This window comes from Solea senegalensis, linkage group LG9 (genome assembly GCF_019176455.1).
Source record: "Solea senegalensis isolate Sse05_10M linkage group LG9, IFAPA_SoseM_1, whole genome shotgun sequence".
Taxonomy (NCBI): domain Eukaryota; kingdom Metazoa; phylum Chordata; class Actinopteri; order Pleuronectiformes; family Soleidae; genus Solea; species Solea senegalensis.
Genome location: NC_058029.1, coordinates 7,904,877 through 7,912,752, shown reverse-complemented (window position 1 = coordinate 7,912,752; position 7,876 = coordinate 7,904,877). Strand labels below are relative to the sequence as shown.

Here is a 7,876-nt window from a genome sequence, read left to right as displayed (position 1 = left end):
AGTTGGGTTTTTTTGTTCGTGTTTGTTTGTGAGTCGGGAGGCAGGCTTGAAGGTTACCAAGGCAACAGAAACATTTCTTCCCTATTCTGTTCTCATACAGCAGGAAGCAGGAAGGCTTCATCAACTCTGGATGACCCCCCTCCAGAAACACAGGTGCAACATCTTCCCTTTCTCCCTCTGGCTTCGTCGTTCTCACAATGTCTGCTGTTCACTCAACAGCACGTACCACACCCAAACACACACGGACACACACTTTTACGTACAGAGCTGAATGGATTCATCAACTGGTCGTTTTTTTAATTTTTTTTTGTCAGACATTCTCTGTGTTTCTTCCTCATGAGATTTTTGCTTTTTCGTTTCTAATGTGATCTGAGTGTTTGGGATGTGGAGTGATGTCCGAGCCAGACAGACTGTTTGAAGATTTTGCAAGAAGCATTTTTTTTGTTTAATTATATAATTATGTTTAATTATATTTCCGCCTTTTCTTTGTTGATTAATATTAGGGATGGCACAATACCACTTTTTAATCTCCGATAGCCATATTAGTCAGATACAGTCATTTCAGACCTTTCAAACTATAAACACATTTGTGCTGAGTCATTTCAAAGATATCATTCTCAAACTGTGTAACAAATATTATTCAGCCCACAGCATGACTCAGCTAAAATGCCCTTGGTGCTGGTTTTTATTTAAATTTTTGCAGTCTTTTTTGCTCTGTTGTGGGATTTTTGGATTTTATATTTTGAACCATCCAATATCCAATCCAGTGATTTTGACCATTATCAGACGGCTCATTCCTAATATATATTACAAAGGTTTTTTACAATAATTGCCCTTAATGTGTACACTTTCACACATTTAATGAACAACAAACCTGTGGCCTATGTCTCTTAAATTAGCTACGATTGTGTCTCAAAGAAAGAACATTTTCACCAATTAAACAGCACATTTGTGTCGACAGAGCTTTGATTATTTACATGTACATTTTGTTTCCGTCATAAAGCTCAGCTCTTGTGTGTCGCTGTGTAGCTGCAGGGCTTCATGAAATACAATATGGAGAAGGTGCTGCCAGCAAATGTGAGACAAGAGCTGACAAAAATAACTTGATAGTCACCTGATGAACCCGTCTCAGTGACGGTGATCAGATGTGTCTGTTTCCCGTGCACATAAACTGCAGCTGCTGTCAGATCACTAATGCCTTTTTTGAGCCTGACAACATTTTTTACACAAAGGTTAACAGTCATCTCTATAAGGCTCGCTTCTAAATTATGTCATGTGGGGGGAGGTGGGGGGGAGGCAGATGTGTGGTCAAAGGGAAATGAAATGTTCAAGTGTAATTCATTATGCTCGTGGTTGTCTCCTCACCAGGAAGACTGGGGGAATGTTTAACATGTGACACTCTGGTTGGGACCTTTTCTTGGCTCCGTGCCTCATGACTGTAATTTGGATGAGTGCAGCTTGCTTGCCTTTGGGCTCATTAACAACAATATAAACAGTAATTACTGTGATCGCCTAATTAATTCATTTAAAAATGCTGCACAGCATAAAAGGCGTGAACAAATCTTTTTTTTGTGGGGTACAATTTTACAAAATTATTATTGACATAATTAGCATTTCCGTGTTGCAAAATGCAAGTGAAACATTTAAAAACCTTTTCTTTGTCCTATTTCATACATTTTGTTATTCCGATTCCTTGTGCTTTTCTTTCCCTTTCCACTAAGCCTGCTTTCTGTGAGTTATCCCATTCTGATCCCTGTCCCTGTGTGCATGGCAGCTCTACAATCCTGATAAATGTAATCCTCCCCTCTGGACAGATTCCTTTGTTTTTAAGACTATTTCTACGCTCTCCTCTGATCGCCAAGCTTGACTTCTTACAGAGGACATTTTCTCCTTCTTTCAGTTGGTTTTCTTACAGGGAAACATGTTGGCCTCTATGTCTCCTTTAATTATGTCTACTCTATTGCCCAGTTTAATTGTGATTAACAGTAATTAAGATTCAGCTGAACAAAGCGTATATTTGTTTTGCTTCTGGACAATGAGACATTTTTAAACGATAAACTCTTTCCACGCCCACATCAAGATTTTCTCCTGAAACAATGTTTTCAATTAAGTCAAACAATAAGCAGCATAGAACTTGTTTCAGACAGGATCAGCTCATAAAGGTGAATATCACATGCACATCCCAGAATACGTTAATTGCATTGTATCCAAATATATTGTGAGAAAAAAATCTTTTGTATTCGCCTCTAAATTGTCCAACGTTTGAATGGAACAAACATAAATGTGAGAAACACAAAATCAGAAGCAAGTGACAGCGTGGTTTATGTTATAGGCACCGTCCTCTGACCCTACCAAACCCCAATTAGTATTCCTGCAGAATTTCACTTTTTGTTAATTATATCTCCACGTATCGCAGTGCAGATTCATAGGCACGTCTGATATATATTTAAGTGCCACAGACTGTGAGAATGATAATTTAGATTCTATACATTTCTTATCTTGTTGTACCAAAAGCAGGCAAAGGTGGTGAGACATGACCTTACAGATGTTTCCTATTTTGGATGTGTTTTATGACATATTGATTAACTTTCGTTCATTTAATTTGCTATTTGTTGAGAGAAATATGAAATGAGCACACCTGTATGTTCAAGCACTGAACCGGACGAACATCAGACCACAAAAATTAATCTTATGTTTGTACCTGAACTTGTATGAGATGAGGTGAGACACACAAAACTGGGATAACTGTGGGGCACAGCACTTGGACGCCACCTGCTGGTCTTTGAGTAAAATGTTAGTGCAGCCTTGATTGTAATATTCAATAAAATGATGTAAATAACAGACATTGAACTGGCTATGGTTGAGTTCAGTTTGGAAACCTCTGCTGCATACGGATGAATCACTAAACTAAACAGTTGTTAGAGGTCAGCACCTCTGTATAAGGTGACTAGTCATAATTTGTTGGAAAGTCACAGAATGTAGTTGTAGGGAGCCAAAATAATGTTTTGTTCTGAGTGAATAAGGTGTAATTGGTAACTCTTGGTCATGGTTTCATTTATATGAGCTGTTCATTTAGTTTGGGTGGAACAAACAGGGTGACCTCTCTCTAGGCTCTTGTATTTTCTTGGACAAAAGCCAACTCGGCCTTGATGTGACCTTTTGTTTATGGATCAAAAGTCACTACATCTCTCAGGTCTCTTTGTGTTCCCTGTTAATCCAGTGCACTTGATTATCTGTTAGATGTGTAACACCCACAACTGTTTGTTGTCAGAAATTACATATATATTGTACATACTCATAGCATGTCTGTATAAGTGTATAATCACTTTAAAACAGCTAAAATAGTTTTTATAACATTTTTACATGTACTCTAGGCAAGGGCCTTGTTTTACTGAGGCCGTGTCAGAGCCAGCCAGAGCAAGTTTCACGTTTTGAAGTTGATGACAATTCCATTGTTAACACAACAGACCCTCAATAACACTGAATAATAACTTGTGCTCTTAACCTTACACAAATATATGGTATTCGCAGCAGAATTGTTGGCATATTTTAGCAGGAAAAGCACAGCTGTTGTTGATAACAATAATAATGAAGCCTGAAACTGAAGGAGCTAAATGAACGCAGCCATAAAAACCTGCATTTCCTGGTCAGTCAACAGATGGCGCCAGAGGCTTACATACAAAAGGATGCAGCACTTCAGCAGTGGTGGTGGTGGCAGGGCGAAAACAGAGGTCTCTCTCTGCTCTGCTCTGGGGACCACATATCCAGACAGATATGACTTTAACTCGGTAAAATAAACTTACACAAACAACACAAATAATAATACTTTATTGTTTCACGACTCAAAATAATAAAAATATATATTTCATAGGTATTTCCCGAGGGCGCATGCGTCGTGACAGTGACAACTTTTCAGAGCGATTAATGTGACAGTTTTCCGCTCACGCATCACGCGTCGTGTTTATATGCGATCTTTGAGTTAACTAACTACACTACTGACACTTGTTGGGATGTATTTATTCCTGAGTGTGAGCATCAATTTACTGAATTACCGGCAGATGAGTAAACTAAGACTGACGTCGGCTGACAATTTTAAAATATATGGTACGTTTCCAGATTTTGCTTGGCTGTTTACACCATCTTTGACTCCTCTTCCTCTTATAAGCTATTCGTTCAGACTCAGCGTTTAGCTGTGTTACGTTGTGGTGGACGCTGTGGTGAATGCTCTTTCAGTCGACACTTGACTTTTGTTTATTAGACGTTTGTTAGCGACTCTCTTCTATCCGTGTGTGTGGACAGTTTCATTGCGTAAACATGCAGGAAAAGTGTGTGTGGCTTCACTGTAGCATGTAGCTTGTTATGCTAGCAGAGCGTTGTAGGATAAAAGTGGGCTCTGACTGTTATGATGCTACAGGGATTTCAATGTTCCGCGGGCTTTTCGCCTTCCTTTGTTACGTCTCTGTTGTCAACTGTTACGTCTCAGTTGTGTTGTCATTTGCCTCCATTTTTGTGATTTTACTAATGTATTTATGATTTCCCCCGGTTATATTCGCACGTGCATACACGATTAATCGACTCGGCTTCACCTGTACCTGACTGATTCAGCTGTGGGCTTAATGTTTAGAGAACACAGAGTCACGTAGGTTTTGTTGGGCTGTTGTCAGGGCTGCACGGTTTTCGCAACACATTTCAATATGTGAAGACAATGTTTAATATTGCGATTTCGATGTGACTTACATAAAAAAACAAATACCTGTATTCAATTGGTTTGAATTTCATTTTGCTAACAGGCAGTGTGTGGCTTATGTAGACTCTGAAAAATCCAAATAATGCATCTTTTATTTCCATTCGGAGTCCGATACAATACCGATATCAGAAACCTGAGTATCTACCGATATTAGTCTGATACTGTCATTTCAAACACCTCATTTTTCAAGTGTGTAACAATTATTGTTCTCCCAAAAAGAAGAAATAAACAGCCCTAGCATGACCCAGCTGAAGGGCTTCTGCTCAGTATGTGTCTACTGAAGCATGTAATTTATGAACACATTCTCTTTTTTGTTTGTTTATTTATTCTGATTACCCTTAGCCATTGTACTGTGACCATTGTTTCACCTCCCAGGACCCTCACAAGTTTTCAACACTTTCTTAAAACGTATAACCAGATTTGAATTTGAGGTCAGGAACGTAATCCATAACAATAAAATATTAATTGATACAGGTTACTGATATAGAGCGCAGATAATGCAAGCATCAAAACAAAATTCATGACAAGACACTAACAAAAATAGATCGATACAGAAATAAATCCATTACAATCAATTCCAAGATTTCCATCACTCCTTCTTAATATACTTCAAAACGGTTCACAAATCTTTAGTAATTTGGGGGTTGGACATTGAATCTCATTGATGTAAAAGCAGGAAACTGTCAGTTTTTCTAATGGAGAGGAGAAGCTGATTTCCACCATCTTAGAATAACTATTTTTACAAGAAACATTCCAAACCTCAGGGCAAAGTTAAAGAATGACAGGAGCAGCCCAATATTTCTGCAAGACTGTCAGGAGCCAAAAGCTTTAGACAAGAAAAGGAAATGTGACCCTGGGGTTCCATCACCAAACTAGCACTACCAGAGACAAAAGGAAATATTCAGTTTAATTTGTTTTAAAATCTTCTGTTATAATCAGCGCACTGTTAATTCGTAGGTAGTATGAATATGATTTGTGTTAAATGTTGTTACAGAGGAGTGGAACATCTGGCAGCAGCATTAGTGTCATGAGGAGTGTCGGAGGTGTTGGTTGGAACAGTGGTAGCATCCTTTCTGGATATGTTAATTTCTCACTTCATCTCCGAGAGTCTGTTACATACACAGAAAGAGACAGATGAGCCGACATCTGGGGCAGGTTACACATCACCAGCCAGTGTGATTGTCTTCACAGCTGCAATCAGGATCAACTGGCTCAGCAAGAAGGCATCTCACTGCTGCTGTTAAAGCCGGATGGTGGATTTTGTCAAATGTTCTCAGTCGAGCTTACCTTGTTTTCTGAATGATAATTTTTTCGATATCAATTTTAGGAAATATCTTCAGTCCTATGCACTATCAAGTGTTTTTGTTAAATGTATAGCAACACTTTAGATCTTCCTAATATACATTGTGCACCAGTCTCACAAAACACTCACACAAGCCCAGTCTTCCTCTTCTCCTTTGGGAGATTTAATGAGATTAAATTAAAGGTATCTAAGGACATTACATTTTTTGATATTCAATACCACAAAAGTATTAAAGGTGACTACCCATACATACCTGTATTTCTTTGTCTTATCTTGCGTATTTGTATATATTTTATTTCTTCTTTTTTTTCCCAGCCATGTTTTAATAACCTTACCAGTGTGGCATAGAAAAGTCAGTCAGTGCTTGAGCAGCTTTAATGATGTGGCTCCAGGACGGATGACCTGTGACTTTCCCAGGCTGTGATAATAGCCACTTGCACAGTATCACCGTCTGTGGTTTATTGTGAATCACAGTTTCTTCTGATCCTGTGTGTGTAGTCTGATTTAAAACTAGGATCTAAGGCCTCTATTGAGCCTGTGGGTTAGAGATGTAGAGACCATGCAGCTGATTGTCTGGATCTCAGTCAGTCATGTACAATTACCCACTGACCCACTCAGTAACTTAATGTGTGTGTGTGTGTGTGTATGCACTACTGATACAAACCAAACACTTACACCTCTAGAGTAAATTCTGTATGTGCCAAATGCATAAACACACCAACTGTTTTACTGGGGAATTAAAAAGGATGTTATTTTTTTTTTACCTCTTTCCTCAGGTGTTGTTAACTATCATTTAAAGTCATAAGGTGGATAAGGAAGGACCTAAATACCAGGACTGAACCACCAGTCTGAAATCCCTCCCCTGGATTGTTGCTATCTTCATATTCCACTAGGTGAGTGATACAATTACAGAACTAGACACATCTACACATCTGATTCACGCCACCTCCACACTAATAAGTCTGAAGTACTGATTAAAGTGCTGCACCCATGCTTTCAAACTAAAAAATGCCGACATCATTTATAAAGTTTTCCATTTTGTCCTCCAGAAAACCCTGAACACATTTTAGCGTGAATATGGTGTGGTCAAGGTCAGAGTGCATTAGGAAAGAAAGTAGAAGTTTCTGCATATGGTTGTGGAAACACTGGTTTTGTCGTCCTGAATCAGTTGGGCTGTATTATAGACCCAAAGTCTGCTATTGAGCCGAAGTGCTAACAGACAGGAAATTGTTTGAATTTGGCAAATATTGGATGGCAATCGAGTCCATTGATGACTGCAGGCTCAGATTGACTGATGCTTCTGCTTGACCCTTATTTGCCGGCTTGTCTGCTGTGTTGAATAACAACAGAATCCATGTCAGTTGATGTGATGAGAGCATATAGTCGACAATATTTGCATTTAAAGACAAGACTATTTTGTAAACCATACACCTTTTTGTATATACATTTAAATATATATACCGTTGCTAATGCTAATTGAATTGTCTGCACTGTGGAGGTCAAAACTGGAGTACGACACAATGATGAGTTGACAGCAGTGTAAATATAAATATTATAAAATTGTTCTGATTCATGATATAGAATCATCAGTACAATGTGGCCAATATTGTCCCTTCTCATATTTGATCATATTTATTTTGATGGTTTGTTCTTTCTGCCTTATGCTGTACCTTACCTCTCTGTTGGTATACACAGAAAACCACATCCCTCTCATTCAAATGTAAGCTGCACACACTCCAGCTGGCTGTTACACTAAACTCTGTATGTGTGTCTGTACATGTCTGTCTGTCCATCTGTTTGTCTGATGCATTACTGTCCTAAATTAA

The 7,876-nt window shown here is 38.5% G+C and overlaps 1 protein-coding gene across 1 annotated transcript in view; it reads left to right on the top strand.

The window, feature by feature from the left end:
- Positions 1–3,961: 3,961 nt before the first annotated feature.
- LOC122774587 (neurocalcin-delta A) overlaps positions 3,962–7,876 on the top strand; it is a 48,804-nt gene continuing 44,889 nt past the window's right edge. The window contains exons 1-2 of the mRNA XM_044033996.1: positions 3,962–4,104; positions 6,827–6,943. The gene's annotated coding sequence lies outside the window, so the exon portion shown is untranslated. The remainder of the gene's footprint in view (positions 4,105–6,826; positions 6,944–7,876) is intronic.